This window comes from Oryx dammah, unplaced genomic scaffold (genome assembly GCF_014754425.2).
Source record: "Oryx dammah isolate SB20612 unplaced genomic scaffold, SCBI_Odam_1.1 HiC_scaffold_11077, whole genome shotgun sequence".
Classification (NCBI taxonomy): domain Eukaryota; kingdom Metazoa; phylum Chordata; class Mammalia; order Artiodactyla; family Bovidae; genus Oryx; species Oryx dammah.
Window position 1 is genome coordinate 4,531,147 of NW_024080471.1, and position 27,135 is coordinate 4,558,281.

Sequence of the window (27,135 nt, forward strand, 5' to 3'; positions counted from 1 at the left end):
GTGCCATGTAGACATGGGGTAGGAGTATCTTTATGGTGGAGGATATGGCAAACACTACCCTGGCCAAGTGATTGAGATTCACAACAGTGAGAAGTCATGTTGATAGTATGGACCTTTGACATGATGTGAAAAAAAAAAAATAACACTTTATATCTGTGGTCTTCCTCCTCAAAACTAAACCTCAGTCTGGGACTCTCCTGGTCATCCAGTGGTTAAGACTTTGCACTCCCAATGCAGGCAGCCCAGGTTTGATCCCTCACCAGGGAAGTAGATCTGACATGCCACAGTTAAGACCCAGTGCAGTGTTCCCCCACCTCCCTCTCCAAAAAATCAAACAAATGAAAAACTCAACCTCAGTCTAATCATGAAAAAAAATCAGAAAATTCTTACTGAGGGACACTCTACAAAATAGTTGACCATTACTCTTCAAAACTGTCAAGTTTACCCTAAACAAGGAAACCCTGAAAAACTGTCATAGCCAGGAGAAGCCTACAGAGGCATGACAATTAAATGAAATGTGTCACCCTCAATGGGATACTGGAACAGAAAAGGATTCTTTTTATTTAAAAAACCAAGGAAAAAATAAATTTAAAATATTATTTATTATTTTTTAAAGTCTGCAGATTTTCCCCAGAAAGAAAGTGCCCCTTTGCTGAGCCCTAACAGAAGAGTGGAGCTGTGCCTCTTAAGTTAACCCATCCACATGATACATGAACTGGCAGGAATTCCATCTTCCATAACCAGCCTCACTCTGACAAGTGAGAGCACCACAGAAGGAGTTAGGACCCGAGAAGACTTTTGTTGTTGTTGTTGCTGCTATTTTAACAAAGGAAAGAAAAGGAAAATTATTTGACTTACTAAAACAGGACTATTACATCCTGTCCTGAGATGAATGACAAAGTTAGGTGAAATGCTGGCTAGCTAAAGGGATGCCAGTAGAATGTAGATGCATTATTCACTACAGAAATCAAAAGCAGGCATAGATTGATGGGCGATGTGAAATTCTGACCCAGCAGAAGAGCTGTGGTCAGCACCAGAAAAATCATTCACCTCCTGTACGAGGTGCAGGAGACAAGGGATGAGACAACAGGTCAGGAGACAGGGCAACCAGGGCAAATAAAGAACCTAAATACAAAGCTTGACAAGGGAAAATGGTTCAGAATACAAGGCATGGATAAAGCAGGACTCTTGACAACTCATCGCTGTTTAGATTCCGCCAGCTTGGTGTCCAGGGTTTTCATATTGGCTGATTTCAAAGTCTGAGAACAGCAGAAATCAGTATAACACAAGAATGTGAATTATAGACATCACACACTTTTTACAATTAAGTCTCATGATGAGAGGCTAGGGAAAGAAAGAACCATTTTCTGCTTCTAATTTAGCTAATATTCAGTTGCTGTGGTTGTGTACAAATGGCTTCAGTAAAATCTCATCATTCTCTCTTGTGTACACCTCCACCCTCCCCTCTAAGTGTGATGTGTGCAATTTGAACAAAACTGTTTGGAAGCTAAGATTGTCTTCAAGAAGTGAGGGCTTTATGGTTTTCTTTTCCCCTCTTCTCCTAAATTCTGTCAGGCTCACTTTCACTGATCATCATTTCTACAGTGATTCAATCTCTATCTTCAATACCTAGTCTATTGATGAAGACAAACACTGATAGAAAATATAGAAACACGAGTTGAATAATTGTGTGTAGGTCTGTCTAATGTAATTATGAAACTGACAGTAAATTCAAAATGAAAACTAGGTTAGGTCTATTTTGCGGGTAATGGCTGCTGGAGATCTCAGTGGAGATTTGTAAAATGATGTTAGTCTTTGGTGAAAAAGGATTGTACAGTCAAGCGGCCATACCTGCTATGGATGTGAGGGGAGCAAGGGAAAGCACTTGAGTCACAATTTACAATAATTGTATTACAATACAATTCTTTAGCAATTTTACACTTGCTGAAATAAGGAAAATATTTAAAGTTCATGCTTAAAACTTAGATTCTCATTTTTCATCTTATTTTTTTTTCACAGTTTAGACCACTATTTAAAGATTGACTAAATTTATGGCCCTAAACATTCCTAATAAACCACACTGTTGATGTATGATAGTATCTATGTACTGAAGCATCATAATGGAGCCACACACAATGACATGTTAGACCAAGTCTTGGTAAAACAAATTATCTCTTCTTTTATTCCAAATGCGTGTAGTGTAACAGCCTAGTGAGACTCCTCAGTGGTGTAGTACAGCATGTAATGGTAATTGCTTAGAGTGATGTAGGGTAGGGTATATTTACAGAAAGATTTTTTTTTTCACTTTGCATTATAGATGTTTGGGGTAAAAACATAAAGCACACCCTGGATCTGTTAGCTTTATACCCAATTTGTCGAACTGGATTGGGTTGATTGCTACATTACAGATAATGCACATCAATCTCTGTCTTCCTCTTCCCTCCCCCATCTCCCTTCAACTGTTAAAAATTTTAGGTAACTATTAATTAGATAACTGATCAATCCAAATCAGATGAAGTACATTTGCTACCTAATAATAAAGAAGAAGCAATGAGGCTTCAAATCAAAAACACTCAGCCACAAATGAATCTATACAGCTCATTTGGGTGTTCACCACTATGGAACAAATCCTATAGTTTGTATTCATTCTCTGACCAAAACTCTGTGGGTCTACCCTTGCTTTCTACCAATCCAGCAGGGATTTTCATCAGAATATCAGTGAATAATTAAGCTCATTTATATATTGTTTAAATAATGCTGCTTACTGTAATTTTTTAAAACCCCATTAAGACAGCAAGGGCATTACAAATGAATAACATATACAATATTGGAGTGGGTAGCCATTCCCTTCTCCAGGGGATCTTTCTGACCCAGGGATTGACCCTGAATTTCCTGTGGCTCTTGCATTGCAGGCATATTCTTTACCACTGTGCCACCTGGGAAGCCCAGATACAATTCAGCTTGGGTTTATCTCGAAGCCAGGCTTCAACAGTATATGAACCATGAAATTCCAGATGTTCAAGATTGATTTAGAAAAGGCAGTGGAACCAGAGATCAAATTGCCAACATCTGTTGGATCATCAAAAAAGCATGAGAGTTCCAGAAAAACATATACTTCTGCTTTATTGACTATGCCAAAGCCTTTGACTGTGTAGATCACAATAAACTGTGGAAAATTCTTAAACAGATAGGCACATCAGACCACCTTACCTCCCTCCTGTGAAATCTCTATGCAGATCAAGAAGAAACAGTCAGAACTGGACATGGAACTACAGACTGGTTCCAAATCAGGAAAGGAGTAGGTAAAGGCTATATATTGTCATCCTGCTTTGTTAACTTATATGCAGAGTACATTATGTGAAATCCCAAGCTGAATAAAGCACAAATTGGAATCAAGATTGCCAGGAAAAATGTCAATAACCTCAGATATGCAGATGACACCACCCTTATGGCAGAAAGCAAAGAAGAACTAAAGAGCCTCTTGGTGAAAGTGAAAGAGGAGAGTGGAAAATGTTGACTTAAAATTCAACATTCAGAAAACTAAGATCATGGCACCCTGTCCCATCATTTCATGGCAAATAGATGGGGAAACAATGGAAACAGAGACAGATTTTATTTTTTTGCTCTCCAAAATCAGTGCAGATGGTGACTACAGCCATGCAATTAAAAGACATTTGCTCCTTGGAAGAAAAGCTGTGTTGTCATATTAAAAAGCAAAGACATTACTTTGCCAACAAAAGTCCATCCAGTCAAAGCTATGGTTTTTCCAGTAGTCCATGTGACAGTTGTACTATAAAGAAAGCTGAGTGCTGAAGAATTGATGCTTTTGAACTGTGGTGTTGGAGAAGACTTGAGAGTCCCTTGGACTGCAAGGAGATCCAGCCAGTCCACCCTAAAGGAGATCAGTCCTGAATAGTCATTGGAAGGACTAATGCTAAAGCGAAAACTCGATTACTTTGGCCACCTAATGTGAAGAACTCACTCACTTGAAAAGACCCTGATGGTAAGAAAGATTGACAGTGGGAGAAGAAGGGGAAGACAGAGGGTGAGATTGTTGGATGGCATCACCGACTCAATGGACATGAGTTTGAGCAAGCTCTGAGAGTTGGTGATGGACAGTGAAGCCTGGTGTGCTGCAGTCTGTGTGGTCACAAAGAGTTGAACATGACTGAGGGACTGGACTGAACTCGTAGATTCCTGATGTGGGTATGTTTGTTACTTTGACTCTTTTTCCACTCTGCTGATTTCTTCTTCTATTGCTCACTCCCAAGTTTTTGTTGGTCATCTTTCATATACCAGGATGACACATACTTTTCCACTTGAACTGAACATATTCTTGGGCTACTATCAATATACCAACTACAGACAAATATCCAAAACCCTCACTTACTTAAATACAGTCTTCCAAGTCAAATTCTTCCAGTGTACATTCTGCTAGGTAGTACGTGGAGCATGTCTGCATGTGCGCTCAATTGTGTCTGACTCTTCGTAATCCTATGGTCTGTATATCTCCAGGTTCCTCTGTCCATGGGATTCTCTCCACGAGAATAATGGAGTGGGCTGCCTCCATTAGTAGTAGTTTAATATTTTAAATTTTGTTTCTCCTTTTCTATTATGGCTACAAATGGTGGGCAGATTTTACACTAGCAGGAATATTCTAAATGAAATAAATGAAATCTGGGATTTCATTCAATCTGTAGCAAATGATTATTGATTAGTGATCTGTAGCAATATCACCGGAGAAGGCAATGGCACCCCACTCCAGTACTCTTGCCTGGAAAATCCCATGGACGGAAGAGCCTGGTGGGCTGCAGTCCATGGGGTCGCAAAGAGTTGGACATGACTGAGCAACTTCACTTTCACTTTTCACTTTCATGCATTGGAGAAGGGAATGGCAACCCACTCCAGTGTTCTTGCCTGGAGAATCCCAGGGATGGGGGAGCCTGGTGGGCTGCCGTCTATGGGGTTGCACAGAGTCAGACAGGACTGAAGCGACTTAGCAGCAGCAGCAGCAATATCAAGTAACATGTTACCTCACAATTCTCTAGGCTAATAACTGACCATCTGAAAGTTTCCTTCTAGTTTAAAAACATCTTTGGAGGGAGGTCCAAGAGGGAAGGGATATAGATAGACATATATCAGTGAAGCTGATTCACTTCATTGTACAGCAGAAACTAACACAACATTGTAAAGCAATTATGCTCCAATTAAAAAAAATATATATGTATATATCATCCTTGCTAGACTCTGGAGATTTAGGCATAAAAGACATAGCCTTTTGTGACATTGAAAACCCATTAAAGGAAAAAAGTAACAAATTATAAAGTTTTGCCAACAAGAAAGTTATGAAAAAAGTTAGAATATTTCCCTGAAAACTTGGTTTAAAGAATAATCACTTTTTATGCCTCTTGAAAATGCAGCTTCTACATGCCCCAGAATTGGAAGGCTATAGATTTGGATTCTTTCATCTATCTCCCTAAAGCCTACCCAATCCAAATAATAATGATATTTGATATCAAATACTGTTCTTGTATAATATCTGTATAAACTACCATTTAAAAACTTTGGTGTTTTTATTAATCTGTATCACACAATCCAAGTACAAGCAGTATCTATAGTATGTTGGTGCTACATTAAGTTAGGTCCTTCAACCACTGTGACCCCCAAAAACATTTTAAGAAGGTGTCTTCTATGAGTACTTTTTATAGGAGTGCTGAAGCGGCCTCCAGAACAAGAAGTCTGTATTTTTGTAATTAATTTACTTTTTATTGAAGGATAATTTCTTTACAGAATTTTGCTGTTTTCTGTCAAACCTTAACATGAATCAGCCACAGGTATACATATATCCCCTCCCATTTGAATCTCCCTCCCATCTCCCTGCCCATCCCACTCCTCTAGGTTGATACAGAGCCCCTGTATGAGTTTCCTGAGCCATACAGCAAATTCTTGTTGGCTATTTATTTTACACATGGTAATGGAAATTTTCATGTTACTGTTTCCATACAGTTCACCCTCTCCTCCCCTCTCCCCATGTCCGTAAGTCTATTGTGTATGTCTGTTTCTCCACTGTTGCCCTGTCAATAAATTCTTCAGTACCATTTTTCTAGATTCTGTATATATGCGTTAGAATATGATATTTACCTTTCTCTTTCTGACTTACTTCACTCTGTATAATAGGTTCTAGGTTCATCCACCTCATTAGAATTGACTCAAATGTGTTCCTCTTTCAGTTCAGTTCAGCTCAGTTCAGTCGCTCAGTCCTGTCCGACTCCTTGCGACCCCATGAATTGCAGCACTCCAGGCCTCCCTGTCCATCACCAACTCCCGGAGTTCGCTCAAACTCACGTCCATCGAGTCAGTGATGCCATCCAGCCATCTCATCCTCTGTCGTCCCCTTCTCCTCCTGCCCCCAACCCCTCCCAGCATCAGAGTCTTTTCCAATGAGTCAACTCTTTGCATGAGGTGGCCAAAGTACTGGAGTTTCAGTTTTAGCATCATTCCTTCCAAAGAAATCCGAGGGCTGATCTCCTTCAGAATGGACTGGTTGGATCTCCTTGCAGTCCAAGGGACTCTCAAGAGTCTTCTCCAACACCACAGTTCAAAAGCGTCAATTCTTCGGTGCTCAGCCTTCCTCACAGTCCAACTCTCACATCCATACATGGCTACTGTAAAACCATAGCTTTGACTAGACGGACCTTAGTCGGCAAAGTAATGTCTCTGCTTTTGAATATGCTATCTAGGTTGGTCAACTTTTCTTCCAAGGAGTAAGTGTCTTTTAATTTCATGGCTGCAGTCACCATCTGCAGTGATTTTGGAGCCCCCCCAAATAAAGTCTGACACTGTTTCCACTGTTCCTCTTTATGGCTGAGTAATATTCCAGTGTGTATATGTACCACAATTTCTTTATCCATTCACCTGTCAGTGGACATCTAGGTTGCTTCCACATTCCAGCTATTGTAAATAGTGCTGCAATGAACAATGGGATGCATGTATATTTTTCAAGTTTCATTTCCTCACGGTATATGCCAAGGAGTGGGATTGTTGGGTCATATGGTGGTTTTATTCCTAATTTTTTAAGGAATCTCCATACCTTCTTCCATAGTGGCTGTATCTATTTACATTCCCACCAACAGTGCAAGAGCGTTCCCTTTTCTCCACATCCTCTCCAGCCTTTATTGTTTGTAGGCTTTTACAATGGCCATTCTGACTGGTGTGGGGTGATATCTCCTTGTGGTTTTGATTTGCATTTCTCTAATAATGAACAATGTTGAGCAGCTTTTCATGTGTTTGTTAGCCATCTGTATGTCTTCTTTCAAAAAATATCTGTTTAGCTCATTTTCCCACTTTTTGATTGGGTTGTTTGTTTTTCTGTTATTGAGTTGTATGAGCTACTTGTGTATTTTAGAAGTTAATCTTTTGTCAATTGTTTCATTTGCTATTATTTTCTCCCATTCTCAGGGTTGTCTTTTCACCTTCCTTCTAGTTTCCTTTGCTGTGCAAAATCTTTTAAGTTTAATCAGGTCTCACTTGTTTACTTTTGTTTTTATTCCCATTACTCTAGGAGGTGGGTCAAAGAGGATCTCTCCTTGATTTATGTCATCAATTGTTCTGCCTATGTTTTCCTCTAAGAGTTTTATAGTTTCTGGTCTTTAATCCATTTTGAGTTTATCTTCGTGTAAGGTGTTAGGAAGTGTTCTAATTTCATTCATTTACATGTAGCTGTCCAGTTTTCCAAGTACCATTTATTGAAAAGACTCTGCCCCACTGTATATTCTTGCCTCCTTTGTCAAAAATAAGGTACCTATAGGTGCATGGGTTTATTTCTGAGCTTTCTAACTTGTTCCATTGGTCTATATTTCTGTTTTTGTGCCAGTACCATACTGTCTTGATGATTGTAGTTTTGTAGTATAATCTGAAGTCAGGAAGGTTGCTTCCTCCAGCTCCATTCTTCTTTCTCAAGATTGCTAAGGCTATTCAAGGTCTTTTGTGTTCCATATGAATGGTTAAACTTCTTGTTCTAATTCTGTGAAAAATTCCATTGGTAATTTGATAGGGATCCCATTGAATCTGTAGATTGCATTTGGTAGCATAATCATTTTTCTGAATATTGATTCTTCCTACCCAGGAACATGGAATATCTCTCCATCTCTTTATGTCATCTTTGACTTCTTTCATGTAGTGTCTTATAATTTTCTGTGTACAGTTCTTTTGTCTCCTTAGGTAAGTTTATTCTCAAATATATAATTCTTTTGGTTGCAATGGTGAATGAAATTGATTCCTTAATTTCTCTGATTTTTCATTGTTCGTATACACAAATGCAAGTGATTTCTGTGTATTGATTTTATATCCTGCAACTTTTCTAAATTCAGTGATTAGTTCTAGTAATTTTCTGATACTATCTTTAGGGTTTTCTACATACAGTATCATATCTGATCTGGATTGCTTTTATTTATTTATTTTTTCTTCTCTGATTGCTGTAGCTAGGATTTCCAGAACTATGTTGAATAATAGTGGCAAAAGTGTACACCCTTGTCTTTGTCCTGATCTTAGGGTGAATGCTTCCAGTTTTTCACCATTGAATATCATGTTTGCTGTAGGCATCATATATAGCCTTTACTATGTTGTGGTAAGTTGCTTCTGTGCCCATTTTTTAGAGTTTTAATTATAAATGGATGCTGAATTATGTCAAAGGCTTTTTCTGCGTCTATTGAGATGATCTTCTGGTTTTTATCTTTAAGTTTGTTAATATGGTGTATCACACTGATTGATTTGCATATATTGAAGAATCCTTGTACTCCTGGAATGAACCCAACTTGATCATGGTATATGAGCTTTTTGATGATTTGCTGAATTCTTTTTGCTAAACTGTTGTTGAGGATTTTTGCATCTATGTTCATCAGTGATATTGGCCTGTAGTTTTCTTCCTTTGTGTTGTCTTTGTCTGGTTTTGGTATCAGAGTGACAATGGCCTCATAGGATGAGTTTGGAAGTGTTCCTTCCTCTACAATTTTTGAAAGGGTTCTAGAAGGATAAGCATTAGCTCTTCTATAAATGTTTGATAGAATTCTCCTATGAAGCCATCTGGTCCTGGGCTTTTGTTTTTTTGGAGATTTTTGATCACAGCTTCTATTTCTGTGTTTGTAATTGGGTTGTTCATAATTTCTATTTCTTCCTGGTTCAGTCTTTGAAGACTGAACTTTTCTAAGAATTTGTCCATTTCTTCTAGGTAATCTATTTTAGTGCCATATAGTTGTTCATAATAGTCTCATACAATTCTTTGTATTTCTGCAATGTCTGATGTAACCTCTCATTTTTCATTTCTAATTTTGTTGAATTGATTCTTCTCTTTTTTTCTTGATGAGTCTGGCTAAAGGTTTTTCAATTTTGTTTATCTTTTTAAAGAACCAGCTTTTAGCTTTATTAATCTTTTCTATTGTTTCTTTCATTTCTTTTTCATTTATATCTGCTCGGACCTATATGATTTCTTTCCTTCTAACATTGGGGTTTTTTAGTTCTCTTTTTTCAGTTGTTGTAGGTGTAAAGTTAGATTGTCTCCGATATTTTTCTTGTTTCTTGAGGCAGGGTTGTATTGCTATAAACTTTCCTCTTAGAACTGCTTTGGCTGCACCCCATAGGTTTTGAGTTGTGTTTTCATTGTCATTTGTTTCTAGGAATTTTTTGATTTCCCTTTTGATTTTTTCAGTAACCTGTTGGTTATGTAGAAAGGTCTTTTTTTAATCTCCACATGTTTGTTCTTCTTACAGTTTTTTCCTTGTAACTGATATCTAGTCTCACAGCATTGTGGTCAGAGAAGATGCTTGATACAATTTCAATTTTCTTAAATTTCCTAAGGTTTGATTTGTGACCCAAGATGTGATCTATCCTGGAGTATGTCCCACGTGCATTTGAAAAGAAGGTGTATTCTTCTGCATTTGAATGGAATGTCCTGAAGTTATCAATGAGATCCATCTCATCGAATGTATCATCTAAGACTTGTGTTTCCTTATTAATTTTCTGTTTTGATGATCTGTCCATTGGTGTGAGTGGGGTGTTAAAGCCTCCTACTATTATTGTGTTACTGTCCATTTCTCCTTTTATGTATGTTAGTGTTTTTCTTATGTATTGAGGTGCTCCTTTGTTGGGTGCAAGGATATTTACAATTGTTATTTCTTCCTCTTGGATTGATCATTTTGTAGCATTCTTCTTTATCTCTTGTAATCTTCTTTATTTTAAGGTCTATTTTGTCTGATATGAGGATTGCTACTCCAGCTTTTTTTTTTTGCTTCCCATTTGCATGGGATGTATGTTTCCATCCTCTCACTTTCAGTCTATATGTGTCTTTAGGTCTGAAGTGGGTTTCTAGTAGACAGCATATGTATCTATGGATCTTATTTTTGTATCCATTCACCCAGTCTGTGTCTTTTGTTGGAGCACTTAATCCATTTACATGAAAAGTAATTATTGATATATATTCCTATTGACCCAGATAATCACGATGGTATGATCACTCATCTAGAGCCAGACATCCTGGAATGTGAAGTCAAGTAGGCCTTAGAAAGCATCACTATGAACAAAGCTAGTGGAGGTGATGGAAGTCCAGTTGAGATATTTCAAATCCTGAAAGATGATGCTGTGAAAGTGCTGCACTCAATATGCCAGCAAAATTAGAAAACTCAGCAGTGGCCACAGGACTGGAAAAGGTCAGTTTTCATTGCAATTCCAAAAAGTCAATGCCAAAGAATGCTCAAACTACCGCACAATTGCACTCATCTCACATGCTAGTAAAGTAATGCTCAAAATCCTCCAAGCCAGGCTTCAGCAATATGTGAACCCTGAACTTCCTGATGTTCAAGTTGGTTTTAGAAAAGGCAGAAAACCTGAGATCGAATTGCCAACATCCGCTGGATCATTGAAAAAGCAAGGGAGTTCCAGAAAAACATCTATTTCTGCTCCATTGACTATGCCAAAGGCTTTGACTGTGTTCAGTTCAGTTCAGTTCAGTTGCTCAGTCGTGTCCGACTCTTTGAGACCCCATGAATCGCAGCACGCCAGGCCTCCCTGTCCATCGCCATCTCTCAGAGTTCACTCAGACTCACATCCATCAAGTCCGTGATGCATCCAGCCATCTCATCCTGGGTCGTCCCCTTCACCTCCTGCCCCCAATCTCTCCCAGCATCAGAGTCTTTTCCAATGAGTCAACTCTTCGCATGAGGTGGCCAGAGTACTGGAGCTTCAGCTTTAGCATCATTCCTTCCAAAGAAATACCAGGGTTGATATCCTTCAGAATGGACTGGTTGGATCTCCTTGCAGTCCAAGGGACTCTCAAGAGTCTTCTCCAACACCACAGTTCAAAAGCATCAATTCTTCGGTGCTCAGCCTTCTTCACAGTCCAACTCTCACATCCATACATGACCACAGAAAAAAACATAGCCATAACTAGATGGACTTTTTTTGGCAAAGTAATGTCTCTGCTTTTGAATATACTATCTAGGTTGGTCATAACTTTTCTTCCAAGGAGTAAGCGTCTTTTAATTTCTTGGCTGCAGTCACCATCTGCAGTGATTTTGGAGCCCCCCAAAATAAAGTCTGACACTGTTTCTACTGTTTCCCCATCTATTTCCCATGAAGTGATGGGACCAGACGCCATGATCTTCGTTTTCTGAATGTTGAGCTTTAAGCCAACTTTTTCACTCTCCTCTTTCACTTTCATCAAGAGGCTTTTTAGCTCCTCTTCACTTTCTGCCATAAGGGTGGTGTCATCTGCATATCTCAGGTTATTGATATTTCTCTCGGCAATCTTGATTCCAGCTTGTGTTTCTTCCAGTCCAGTGTTTCTCATGATGTGCTCTGCATATAAGTTAAATATGCTGGGTGAAAATATACAGCCTTGACATACTCCATTTCCTATTTGGAACCAGTCTGTTGTTCCATGTCCAGTTGTAACTGTTGCTTCCTGACCTGCATACAGATTTCTCAAGAGACAGGTTAGGTGATCTGGTATTCTCATCTCTTTCAGAATTTTCCACAGTTTATTGTGATCCACACAGTCAAAGGCTTTGGCATAGTCAATAAAGCAGAAATAGGTGTTTTTCTGGAACTCTCTTGCTTTCTCCATGATCCAGCGGATGTTGGCAATTTGATCTCTGGTTCCTCTGTCTTTTCTAAAACCACTATGAACATCAGGGAGTTCACGGTTCATGTATTGCTGAAGCCTGGCTTGGAGAATTTTGAGCATTACTTTACTAGCATGTGAAATGAATGCAATTGTGTGGTAGTTTGAGCATTCTTTGGCATTGCCTTTCTTTGGAATTGGAATGAAAACTGACCTTTTCCAGTCCTGTGGCTACTGCTGAGTTTTCCAAACTTGCTGACATATTGAGTGCAGCACTTTCACAGCATCATCTTTCAGGATTTGAAGCAGCTCAACTGGAATTCCATCACCTCCAGTATCTTTGTTCGTAGTGATGCTTTCTAAGGCCCACTTGACTTCACATTCCAAGATGTCTGGCTCTTGATTAGTGATCACATGGTCATGATTATCTGGGTCATGAAGATCTTTTTTGTACAGTTCTTCCGTGTATTCTTGCCACCTCTTCTTAATATCTTCTGCTTCTGTTAGGTCCGTACCATTTCTGTCCTTTATCAACCCCATCTTTGCATGAAATGTTCCCTTGGCATCTCTCATTTTCTTGAAGAGATTTCTAGTCTTTCCCATTCTGTTGTTTTCCTCTGTGTGGATCACAATAAACTGTGGGAAATTCTGAGAGAGATGGGATTACCAGACCACCTGACCTGTCTCTTGAGAAACCTATATGCAGGTCAGGAAGCAACAGTTAGAACCGGACATGGAACAACAGACTGGTTCCAAATAGGAAAATGAGTATGTCAAGGCTGTATATTATCACCCTGCTTATTTAACTTATATGCAGAATACATCATGAGAAACGCTGGACTGGAAGAAACACAAGCTGGAATCAAGATTGCTGGGAGAAATATCAATCACCTCAGATATGCAGATGACACCACCCTTATGGCAGAAAGTGAAGAGGAACTAAAAAGCCTCTTGATGAAAGTGAAAGAGGAAAGTGAAAACGTTGGCTTAAAGCTCAACATTCAGAAAATGAAGATCATGGCATCTGGTCCCATCACTTCATGGGAAATAGATGGGGAAACAATGGAAACAGTATCAGACTTTATTTTGGGGGGCTCCAAAATCACTGCAGATGGTGATTGCAGTCACGAAATTAAAAGACACTTATTCCTTGGAAGAAAAGTTAGTCCAACCTAGATAGCATATTCAAAAGCAGAGATATTACTTTGCCGACTAAGGTCTGTCTAGTCAAGGCTATGGTTTTTTCTGTGGTCATGTATGGATGTGAGAGTTGGACTGTGAAGAAGGCTGAGCACTAAAGAATTGATGCTTTTGAACTGTGGTGTTGGAGAAGACTCTTGAGAGTCCCTTGGACTGCAAGGAGATCCAACCAGTCCATTCTGAAGGAGATTAGCCCTGGGATTTCTTTGGAAGGAATGATGTTAAAGCTGAAACTCCAGTACTTTGGCCACCTCATGTGAAGAGTTGACTCATTGGAAAAGACTCTGATGCTGGGAAGGATTGGGGGCAGGAGGAAAAGGGGACGACAGAGGATGAGATGGCTGAATGGCATCACGGACTTGATGGACGTGAGTCTGAGTGAACTCCGGGAGTTGGTGATGGACAGGGAGGCCTGGCGTTCTGCGATTCATGGGGTCGTGAAAAGTCGGACATGACTGAGTGACTGTACTGAACTGATTGACATTTTCTTAATTTTTTGAGGTTGATTTTGTAGATCTTTTCTCTTCTCTTGTATTTCTTGACTATAAAATTCCGTTAACGTTTGTTCTAAAGCTGGTTTGGTGTTACTTTATTCTCTTAACTTTTGTTTGTCTGAAAAGACCTTATTTATCCATCACTTTTGAATGAGATCCTTGCCAGGTACAGTAATCTTGGTTGTAGATTTCCCTTGCAGTACTTTAACTATATCCTGCCATTCCCTTCTGGCCCTCAGAGTTTCTGCTGAAAGATCAGCTGTTAAGTGTGAGGGGGTTTCCCTTGTATGTTACTTGCTGCTTCTCCCTTGCTGTTTTTAATATTCTTTCTTTGTTTAGTCTTTGTTAGTTTGATTAATCTGTGTCTTGGCGTGTTTCTTCTTGGGTTAATCCTGTATGGGCCTCTTTGCTCCTCTTGGGCTTGATTGACTATTTCCTTTTCCATGTTGGGGAAATTTCCAATTATAATCTCTTCAAAATTTTTCTCATACCCTTTTTTCCCCTTCTTCTGGGACCCCAGTAATTTGAATGTTGATGTATTTGATATTGTACCAGAGGTCTCTGAGACTATCCTCAGGTCTTTTCATTCTTTTTTTTTAATTTATTTATTTTAATTGGAGGCTAATTAGTTTACAATATTGTACTGATTTTTGCCATACATTGACATGAATCAGCCATGGGTGTACATGTGTTACCCATCCTGAACACTGCTCCCTCCTTCCTCCCCATCCCATTGCTTTATTCCACTCTTCAGAAGTTATTTCCACCATTTTATCTTCCAGCTCATGCACTCGTTCTTCTGCTTCAGATATTCTGCTACTGATTCTTTCCAGAGTATTTATAATTTCAGTAATTGTGTAGTTTGTATGTTTCTTCTTTAATTCTTCTAGGTCTTTGTTAATTGATTTTTGCATTTTCTCTATTTTGTTTTCAAGGTTTTTGATCATCTTTTCTATCATTACTCTGAATTCTTTTTCAGGAAGTGTGGCTATTTCCTCTTCATTTATTTAGACTTCTGGGTTTCTAATTTTTTCCCTTCATTTGTATAGGAAATTTCTCTGGCTTTTCATTTTTTTAACAGTGTGTTTGAGGTTTCCTTTTCCCAGGCTTTAAAGGGAAAAGTCTGCCTAGTTGATAATGTGGATTGAATCTGCAGCTTATTCAGCTCGTGGGAAGGTTTTGGGTCTTCTTCCTTAGCCACACTGCCCCTGGGTTTCAAACGTGATTTTATTTCCACCTCTGCATGTGGGTTGTCCACTGGGGTTTCCTCCTGAGGCTGCCCTGGAGGACTTGGGTTTGCCCCTATGAGGGCCAGGTGTGGAGGTGGTGCAGCTGCTTGTCACAGGGGTTCTGGCAGCACCAGGTGCTCAGAGGGTTTGGCAGCTAGAGTAGCAGGAAATATAGTGCTCTAGAAGGGTATGGCAACCAGTATTGGCCAATATGCTCCAGCATTCTTGCCTGGAAAACCTGGCTCTTTGACCAAGAAGCCTGGCAGGCAACAGTCTACAGTGCCAGAGTTGGGTACTACCAAAGTGACCTTGTACACATAGATGCAAGCCTTCTTTTTGCCTGTGGCAGCTCTGCCCCAGTGAGAGTCGAGCATGAAAGTGGTGTAATTGCTTGGGTTGCAGGGATCCTGGTGGCACAATGTGCACAGGGACACGTACTGCCTCTGCTACAGGAGTTATGGCCCTATCAGAGTCTTTTTTGATCCTCTTGTAGCTGGCTATTAGAAGACCTGTTTGGCCAGTCTTTCTCCATAGTTCTGTCCATTCAGGCACTTACAGGGCTCCTTTGCCTGGGGTCCTTCCCTGTTGTTCGGTACATCAGGCACATAGAGGGGCTCCCCTGGCTGGGCTCCTATTCTGTAGATCAGTGCATCAGTCACTTAAAGGAGGACCCTGGATGGGGTTCTGCTCTAAAGTTCAGTGCATTAGGCATTTGATGGGCCAGTGTCTCTTGTTCAGCTGCTGATGCTGGTGTGTGCGTGGAGAGAGGCTATGGTGATGTCTCCAACCCCTACGCATGACTCAGCAGTATTGCCTTGTTTCCATGGCTGCTTGGCTTTCCTCCACCAGCATTTCCCACCATGATCTCCTCCCTCACACCCCCTCAATCTGTCTCTCTGAAGTCAACAGCAGTCCTTGCCTTGGGATTGCTCCACAATCCCTAAACTCCAGCTGCCAGCTGTTGTGCCTTCCAGGGGACCAGTGTTCCTGTCCAGGGTATGTATGGTTGTGGCAAGGACTGACTGATTCTCATTCCATTTCAGTTCAATTCAGTCACTCAGCCATGTCCAGCTCTTTGCAACCCAATGAACCACAGCAAGCCAGGCCTCCCTGTCCATCACCAACCCCTGGAGTCCACCCAAAGCCATGTCCATTGAGTTGGTGATGCCATCCAACCATCTCATCTTCTGTCATCCTCTTCTTCCCCTGCCCTCAATCTTTCCCGGCATCAGGGTCTTTTCAAATAAGTCAGTTTTTCGCATCAGGTGGCCAAAGTATTGGAGTTTCAGCTTCAACATCAGTCCTTCCAATGAACACCCAGGACTGATCTCCTCTAGGATGGACTGGTTGGATCTCTTTGCAGTCCAAGGGACTCTCAAGAGTCTTCTCCAACACCACAGTTCAAAAGCATCATTCTTCGGCACTCACCTTTCTTTATAGTCCAACTCTCACATCCATACATGATCACTGGAAAAACCATAGCCTTGATGAGATGGACCTTTGTTGGCAAAGTAATGTCTCTGCTCTTTAATATGCTACCTAGTTTGGTCATAACTTTCTTTCTAAGGAGCAAGCATCTTTAAATTTCATGACTGCAGTCACCATCTGCAGTGACTTTGGAACCCCCAAAAAATAAAGTCAGCCACTGTTTCTACTGTTTCTCCATCTATTTGCCATGAAGTGATGGGACTGGATGCCATGATCTTAGTTTTCTGAATGTTGAGCTTTAAGCCAATTTTTTCACTCTCCTCTTTCACTTTCATCAAGAGGCTCGTTAGTTCTTCTTCACTTTCTGCCAAAAGGGTGGTGTCATCTGCATATCTGAGGTTATTTCTCTTGGCAATCTTGATTCCAGCTTGTGATTTCTCCAGCCCAGCATTTCTCATGATGTACTCTGAATAGAAGTTAAATTGGAACCAGTCTGTTGTTCCACATCCAGTTCCAACTGTTGCTTCCTGACCTGCATATAGGTTTCTCATGAGGCAGGTCAGGTGGTCTGGTATTCTCATCTCTTTCAGAATTTTCCACAGTTTATTGTGATTTACACAGTCAAAGGCTTTGGCATAGTCAATAAAGCAGAAAGAGATGTTTTTCTGGAACTCTCTTGCTTTTTCCATGATCCAGAGGATGTTGGCAATTTGATCTCTGGTTCCTCTGCCTTTTCTAAAACCCTCTTGAATATCTGGAAGTTCACAGTTCACATATTGCTGAAGCCTGGCTTGGAGAATTTTGAGCATTATTTTACTAGCATGTGAGATGAGTTCAATTGTGTGGTAGTTGGAGCATTCTTTGGCATTGCCTTTCTTTGGGATTGGAATGAAAACTGACCTTTTCCAGTCCTGTGGCCATTGCTGAGTTTTCTAAATCTGCTGCCACAAATGAGCTTTAAGCCAATTTTTTCACTCTCCTCTTTCATCAAGAGGCTCGTTAGTTCTTCTTCACGTTCTGCCAAAAGGGTGGTGTCTTTCACTCTCAGCCTTGAATGTTTCTCCTCTGACCCAGATAATTGCCCCAATGTGGAGATCAGACCCCTGCTTCAGTTCCCCCACCCACCAAGGGCAGGTCCAGTCCTACTAACACTCCTGTTTTTTCCCCTATTTCCTTCGTCCTACCAAGTTTTGCATGATTCTATATTTTTTTTTTCCAGTGATCAGGTACTCCTGTCCACTCTCAACTGCTGTTCTGCATGCTCTTCTGTGTCTGAAGGTGTATTCCTGATGTATCCATGGAGAGAGATGTATTCCACATCCTCCTACTCCTCTGCCACTTTGCTCACACCAAGAAGTCTGTACTTTAATATGTTTCTTCCTGCCTTGTTTCAGGTGATCCTTGTGTCAACTGAAAAAAAAACATTGCACAACCTAGACGTTGAGAGTTTTGTTTTATTCACCAGACAACACTGAGGACTTAAGCCCAGAACACAGCATCTCAGATAACTCTGAGAGCCTGCTTTGAAGAGGTAAGGAAGGAGCCTGTATATGTAGGAGGTTTTGCAACAAAGACCAGGTAGTCAGAACATCAAAGATGTTTAAAGAAAACAGACATCTCAAATTAGTAAATTTAGCACTTTTCTATGTGGGGGAAGATACAAGAGTCTGAACTTACTGAGACCATTCCTTTGTGTGCACCTTAGCTGTCTGGGGCTAACATCCTATGCATTCTCATCCTGAGTTTCCTCAGGGCTCACCTTCAGGGTGGCTGTAATGTGACGGTTTGCTGACTGCAACATCCTTTGTTTACTGATATGGTAGGCAATGTTTTTCATTCATACTGGGAAAACCTAGGGTAGAGAGAGCAGCAAATCTCCATAGACAGGTAGAAAATTTGCACTTGGGGAATTTCATGGAAGTGAGATCATGCAATGTGTTCAGAAAAAGTACATAGATTAATTTATTTGGAGTTCAATTCAAAGGCTATATGGTGAAGTAGCCATGAAAAAGTAAATTGCAGACACACGACAGATGATCTTGGGCACAAACCTACATCTTGGTCCATGAGGAAACTGGAATTTTGAGCAGGTGAATGACATGATCAGCAATATGCATTAGAAACTGCAGGTGACTGGATTGGAATGGTAAGAAAACAGATGGAAATACTAGTTTCAGTGTCCATTGCCACTCCTACTTGTGAGAGAGTAATGGCATAGAGTCAGGGAGAAAGGAAAGTGGTAGGTGGCTATGAGACAAAGGTCCAGGTGAATCTGATCCCTGTTATCCAGGAGAGGCCTCACAGCTAGGCAGACCTTGGCTTCCCCAAATAGGAACCACTTAAAAAATACATTGTCTAATCTATTGGTGCTTAACTGCTTTTCTCTTTGAGAAAATTGGTTTCTCTCTTTGCCTTAAGGTGGGCTCTTTGATCAGTGTGTCAAGGTCCCCATTACTGAAGTCTTAATCGGAGAAACAGCAGGCATTTTCACTCCAGGACACAAATGTTTCAAAAAGAACACTATTTGTTTTTTTTGCACTTTTTTGCCAGTTTATTTATTTTTTTATTTGAAGGATAATTACTTTACAGAATTTTGTGTTTTTCTGTCAAACATCAACAAACATCAGTCATAGGTACACTCATTTTTATGGTCAGGCAAAGAGCAATTTTTGCCCCCCAATTGTGGTTTGTGGACTGCTCAAGTAATACTTAACCTCAGAATAGAGACATTTTCTGAAATGTCACAAAGGAAAAATTGAAAATGCCTTAATCAGCTTTGGTTCCACTCCACCACTTGAATTTATTCTTCAGCATTCATTTTTAATGTCACATTTTCATAAGACTTAGAGTATTGAGGAAAAAACTCTGAAACAGACGTCAGAAAATGAAAATGCTGATTTTCATCCTTCACTCTTATTCAGTGCAGTATCTTAAACGTGTGCCAGGAACTGAGTGAGGGTCTGGGGAAGAGTATAACGAAGACAGTCTATGCCTTTGGGAAAGTCAAATAGTGCTTCCCAAACATAAAGATGGAATTGCGTTATGATATGGTGGTAAGTGCTGGGAAGAAGGTAATGGCAACCCACTTTAGTATTCTTACCTGGGAAATCCCATGGACAGAGGGACTTGGCAGGCTACAGTCCATGGAGTCACAGAAGAGTGGGACACAACTTTGCAACTGAACAACAACATGGGTAAGTTCTGGGCAGAAGTTTGCACATAGTGTTCTAGGGTCACAGAGATTATCTATTAACTTTTTAAAAATTGTTAATAGTTTTTTTTTAATTTTTAAAAGTTAATAGATTATTAAGTGCAGTTGATTAACAATGCTGCTAGGTTCAGATATACAGTAAAGTGATTCAGTTATACATATATCCATTCATTTTCAGATTCTCTTTTATAGGTTCTTATAAAATACTGAATATAGTTCCTTGTGCATTATAGCAGAATCTTGTTGTTTATCTATTTATATAGTTGTGTGTATATGTTAATCCCAAACTCCTGATTTATCCTTCCTCCCACTTTCCCCACTTTGGCAACCATAGATTTTTTTTTCCCTCTATGGCTGTGAATCTACTTCTGTTTTGCAAATAAGTTCATTTGTGTCAATTTTTTCGATTCCACATATAAATCATAACGTGATATTTGTCTTTGTCTGATTTTCTTCACTTAATATGACAATCTGTAGATCCGTCCATGTTGCTGCAAATGGCATTATTTCATCCTTTTTTTATGCCTGAGTTATAGTCCATTGTGTGTATATGTATATATCACTTCTGCTTTATCCATTCTTCTTTTGATGGACATTTAGGTTGCTTCCACTTACAGCACTTCCATTTAGTGCTATAAATATTGGGGTGCATGTACCTTTTAAAATTAGAGTTTTCTCCAGATATATATCCAGGAGTGGATCCGTGGATCATAAGGTAGTTCAGGAGCCTGCTAACTTTAGGCGAAGGCTTTAGGAGGAGACGGCTGAGCTGAGGCTGAAAGAAGGGACAGGAAGAGAGTTGTGAGATGGAGGGTGTCCTTGTAGAGACAACAATGAGTAGAGCTAACAAACAACATGTTATAAACAAAGGAAATGCAAATGCTTTTGTCTGGATAAAGATTGATTTCCTTGCAAAGTGGTATTAGATGAAACAAAATATAAGAAAGAGTAAGACCTTGAGGGATCTAGAGTGCCCTGCTCAAGGCCTTTGAATCTATCCTAGAAATATGGGGAGCCATTGAAGGATTTTAAACAGAGAAGTCACTCCCTATGATCTGTGTCTTGAATGTGAGACCAAAGTGAGACCAAACAAATAAAAGGACAATGGACAAACCACATGCAAAAACTGAACTCTGACCCATAACTTGAAGTATCCTGCCAAGAAAACCAACCCCTTGTGTACAATAAACAGGCAAAGAAGACAAGCTGCTACAGGTCAGACTTAAAAGAAAGTCAGATTGCTATCTCTAGTAATAATCCAGGAAGCAACATTGTAACTGTTGCAAAATTGGCCCAAAGTAGTCAGAACTTGATTAATAACTGCTGCTGCTGCTGCTAAGCCATGTCAGTCGTGTCCGACTCTGTGCAACCAAATAGACAGCAGCCCACCAGGCTCCTCTGTCCGTGGGATTCTTCAGGCAAGAATACTGGAGTGAGTTGCCATTTCCTTCTCCAATGCATGAAAGTGAAAAGTGAAAATGAAGTTGCTCAGTCGTGTCTGACTCTTCACGACCCCATGGACCGTGTAGCTTACCAGGCTCCTCCATCCATGGGATTTTCCAGGCAAGAGTACTGGAGTGGGTTGCCATTGCCTTCTCCAATTAATAACTGACATCTTTCCTAATCTGAGTCCCCATTTCCAATTTAGGACAAACCAGACAAAGCCAAACATGCTTTCCTAACCACAGGAACCCCACTTCTAATCAGCCTGTCTACAGCTTTTTGGGGCCAACAGCTTACAATCAGGACATATCTGAAAGGCATAACCCTTTTATCTACTGCAAAGATTTTCCAGTCTGCTACCTGCCTCTCTGTTTACCAAAATACATGTGATGGTGACTGACTTCCTTGCTATAGCAAGCACTGAATAAACAGCCTTTGCTTTTCTAATTTGTTTGGTCTTCGCATATTTCCTCAAAAGTCAAGAATAGATGATAAGTAATAAGGAGCAAACATAGAAGCAAGAGGGGATCAGATAACAATCATAATCAATAATGAAATAACAAAAATAACTAGCATGTGCTATGCATTTATTCTGTATCTGCACCATACAAATCTCTTTACCTCTTAAAATCTCATTTAATTCTTTTTTTGTTTTTAATTTTTAAAAATTTTTTTGAATCCTGAATAATTTTAATGAGATCAACACCAGTCTTGAAATCTCATAGTATCCAGTAACATGTAGAATGGATTTAAAAATATACAATGGAACACTGAAAGTGACAAGTTAAAACTAAAGTACATATGAAGAAGAGATTCTTTTGTAGATTAAAATATTAACAGCAAAGCAAGAATCTGGTAGGATCACATAAGGGCGTCCTGACTCTTAGGAAATAATTTCCCATGATTCTTTAAAGTGGTTGTATGTAAGTAACACACAAACATCAGTAAGCGGTTGCCTCACCTTCAGACCTAAATTAACTTTTAAAAAAATTTTTGTATTAGAGTGCAATTGATTTAGAATGTTGTGTTAGTTTCAGGTGTACAGCAAAGTTACTCAGTTATACATATATATGTGTGTGTGTGCGTGTGTGTGTTCAGTTGTGCTGACTCTCAGAAACCCCATGGACTGTAACCCGCCAGGCTCCTTTGTCCATGGAACTGGAGTGGGTTGCCATTTCCTTCTCCAAGGTATCTTCCAGACTCATATATCAAACCCACATTTCTTGAGTCTCTTGCACTGGCAGGTGGATTCTTTACCACTGTGTCACCTGGGAACATACACACATATCCACTCTTTTAAAGATTCCTTTCCCCTACAGACCACCACAGAGTATTAAGCAGAGTTCCTTGTGTGATTCTGCAGGTTCTTATTAGTTATCTAGTTTATAGAATCTCACTTAATTCTTAAAACAACCTATTAAATGTACTGTTGCCCACATTTTAAAATAGAAGAAAATAAGGTAAGTAACTAGTTCATCTCAGTTTTTGCATCCAGTAGGTAGCCACAGCCAAGTCTTCCTGACACAAAGCATACGGACTAAACGTTCTGGACCCTGCCTCAAAATCAAAGTCAACTTAGAGTGTAAACTTGAGTTAGTACTTGACTACCTCTCTGTATAGTAGAAATTCAGTTGTGAGATGAAAATGATAGTGGTAATATATTTGGGGCATAAAACATCAGAATTTAAAAGCTGACAGGATATGGTTGGTGGTAGAGGGCTGGATAAGAGATCCAAGGTAATTCCATGATCTCAGTGGCTGGTTGGTCTCCAATTTACCATCCCCCACAGATCTCCACCACCTCACCCACAAGTTCAAAGAGGGGAACAGAGCTTAAGGGGTATCTTTCACTGGGGCCTTGGCTAAGTCACTTAGTTTCTCTAAATATCAATTTCATCTACAAAAGGGGAGAAGCTGCCTTACCTATCTCTCCTAATTGTTTTCCATATAAAATAAAACAATGCCTATGAAAAGCTGTATGCATATACATGTTTCAGCTAGCTTATGATAATTTCCTGTAAAAAGTGTTTTATAACATATCTGATGATATATTCTTGAGAGTCCCTTGGACTGCAAGGAGATCCAACCAGCCCATTCTAAAGATCAGTCCTGGGTGTTCATTGGAAGGACTAATGTTGAAGCTGAAACTCCAATACTTTGGCCACCTGATGTGAAGAGCTGACTCATTTGAAAAGACCCTGATGCTGGGAAAGATTGAAGGTGGGAGGAGAAGGGGACAACAGAGGATAAGATGGTTGGATGGCATCACCAACTCAATGGACATGGGTTTGGGTAGACTCTGGCAGTTGGTGATGGACAGGGAGGCCTGGCGTGCTGCAGTTCATGGGGTCGCAAAGAGTTGGACATGACTGAGTGACTGAACTGAACTGATGATATATAATAAGGGTTATATTGTTTCTCAAAATTAAGATGGAATTTTTAAATTAATATGTCCATTTCTCACAAAATTATGTGATTTAATGATTACTTTTATTTTGCATGGTCACTTTTGTCTTTTGTTTACATACTAAGGATCTAAGAAATTGCCTGAAAATATTTTTGCTTTCCTAGAAAGTAAATCCAGCTGTGAATTCTGATACAAGATTATATAAAATGACAAATCTCACTTACCCAATGATAGGAAAATAGAACAATCTAAAAGATATAAGCATGCAGAACCACCAAGCATGTAAGGTTTTGCCTCAGTATTTGACCTTTCTCCCGCTTGACTATTTACCTTGCCTTCCTTGTCACAATACAGTCTCTATTTTCCACAATAGTAAATAGATAGAGATATGGATTCGTGTGTATGTATATATATGGGTATGTAGATACAGACATATATATTATTTTCCAAACTAAGTGGAAAATAGAAAAATATATGATACACATGTGAACACACATATGCATACATTCCTTTTTTCTAATTCAACATTCAGTTCAAGACTGCTTATAAAATCCAATCAAAAGTGGGCACCCAGAATACAAATGGAGAATATCATAAAATTGTTTTTAGGAACTACTCTTTAGGTAACCTCAGACCTATTGATGTGAATCTTATGTTCTATGAATTCTTTCTCTTATTTAGGCCAGATACCAGATGTCAGAAGCAAGGCTAAGTCACACAATAATTAGGTATCAAAGGATTATAATGCTGACAACAGCAACAGAAAACATATTGTACAACAACTGTACCATTCCATATAATTTTCTTCTTATCTCATTAGGTCTTAACAACCCTAAGAACTAGATGCTATATTTCCCACTATTGTGTCATTAAGGAAAGAGAATAAGAGAAGTTGGGCAATTAGCTGAAGTTCACGGAGCTAGTAAATTGTGAAGCAGGTGTGTGGACCATTCATAAGTCAGAATGGGTAAGTTATTTTGCTTCACAACATAAAACCCAAAATTTCTGTGACTTAGAACAACAAAAGTTTGTTTCTCTTCCATGCTATATGACCATTACGGGCTGATAGCAGTGTTTTCAAGGATCTAGGCTAGTGGAGCAACTACCACCTCCAAGTTTACAATATTTTATAATACAGGGACAGGAAATCTTGAAACAACAATTAAATGCTATAGCACAGAATAAGTTAACTCACTGCCTAGAACTTATCACATGATCCCATATTTGACTCACAGAGAGTCAGAAAGTACAATCCAGAAAGCTGGAAAAATTGGGGGAAAAACACTAACAGTTATCATAACTCATATCTATCTAGAAACCATAGCAGTGCTCTTTCCACTATACAGTGTCAGACAGAATAATCATTCCATAAAGCATCTGAGTCTTCTACAGCATGAAAAACATTCCCATTTGGAGTCTGACATGAAATACATAGACTGCCAGATGGTTTACTTGGGGTCAGCAGAATGTTGGGCTTCCCTGGTGGCTCAGACAGTAAAGAATCTGTCTGCAATGAGGGAGACCTGGATTCAATCCCTCGGTTGGAAAGATGCCTTGAAGGAGGAAACTACAACCCCTTTCATCATTCTTGCCTGGAGAATCCCCATGGACAGAGAAGCCTGGTGGGCTACAGTCAATGGGGTTGCAAGAGTCAGACATAACTGAGTGACTAAGCATAGTACAGCACAGCACAGAAAATTGCAGTTCAGGGTCTGCAACCATGGTGAGCTATGAGCCAGTTTATACACAGCAAGGAGAGGAGAAAGGCTATAGTAACAAAATCCATGATTTTCACTGACTGATTCTTTGCCAGGAAAGGAGTCTCTTCTTCCTTTTGGGCTCTGCTAGCTTCACAGGCTTGAGAGCTTCCCATTCTCGTCTTCTGATTCTATTTAACTGAAAGTGAAAAGTAAAAGTGTTAGTTGCTCAGTCCTCTCTAATTCTTTGGAACCTCAGTCTCTTCTGTCCATGGAATTCTACAGGCAAGAATACTGGAGTGGGTAGACGTTCCTTTCTCCAGAGGATCTTCCCAACCCAGGCATCGAACTCAGGTCTCCGGCATTGGAGGCAGATTCTTTATCATCTGACCAGGGAAACCTCTACTTAACTGAGGTTTCTGTTATTAGCTTTTATAATTTTAATACATATTACAATAATTTTCTGACCTTAATTGCATATAAACAATAATTGCTCAACATAAAGATCTAACTGGATCAATTATTTTCTTTTTAAGCCCCTTAACTTTTTTTTTTTTTTTTTCAGACAGACCATTCAAAAAATATTGTTATCAACTGTATTGGATTTTTATTGCCATGTAACAGATGATCACAAACCTAGTATAAAGATGCACATTATCTCACAGATTCCACGGGCCAGGAACCTGGGTTTGGCTTAGCTGGGCCTTCTTCATAGGGTCTCACAAGATTGCAGTCAAGATGGTGTTCTCATCTGGAGGCTTAAATGGGAAAGAATCCTCTTCCAAGTTCAGTCAGATTACTGGCAAAACTCCCTTCACTGCACTGTATGATGGAGGACCCTGGCATTTTGCAGCCTGCTGCCTTAGGGGTGGCCTTAAGTTCTTCTGCCACATGTCCTTCTATATATGTAGTTCAGAACGTGACTCCTTGCTTCTTCAATTTTCAGCAACAAAGTCTCTCAACTGTCTGCTCAGACCGATTTTTATAATGAAATCATGGAAGTGATATTCCATCACCTGTGTCATGGTTAGAATCAAGTAATATATTTCACTGTTTAGATTACACTAAATTGGGAGAGGGGCACCAGAAGGCAGGGATTACTGGGAATTATCTTATTTTCAAAAATTGTAATATAGATGTGATTATAATAACAGAGGAGAGGAAATCTTAAAAGAAGTCTGGGGTGAAGGAAACTTAACTATAGATGGAAAAAAAGAATAATATATTAAGTGGCTATCTTGTCAGCAATGATGCAAATAAAAGGAGAATAAATGAAATACAAAGGTTAAAAGAAAAAAAAATCAGGGAAATTGTTCTTAAGAGTAGAAAGCAAAATAAAGACTTTCTCAGACAAACAAAAACTGAGGGAATTCATCATCATCAGACTTTCTTTCAATAAATGTTAAAAGGTTTTCCAGTGAAATGGAAATGATATAAGTAAGAGACTTGGTTTTACACAAAGAAAAGAAGTACAACCAAAAGGAATAAGTGAAGGTAAAATACAATATACTTTTCTTTTCCCTAATTTATCTAAAATATAAATTTTTTAAAGCAATGTAAATATCATGTGAATATAGCATATGGATAAGCGAAAGAAGTTTATTAAAATCAGACTCCTTGTTCTGGAGACAGCTTTAGCACTCCTATAAAAAGTGCTCACAGAAGACACCCTCTTAAAATGCCTTTGTGAGTTACAGTGTTTGAAAGACCTGACTTAATGTAGCATTAACATATTATAGACACTGCATGTACTGGATTGGATTGGGTGATACAGATTAATAAAATACCAAAGATTCCTAATGGCAGTTTATGCAGACCTTTTATAAGAACAGTGTTTGATATCAAATACTATTATTATTTGGATTGGATGGGCTTTAAGGAGATAGATGACAGCATAAAAATAAATGCAGAGAA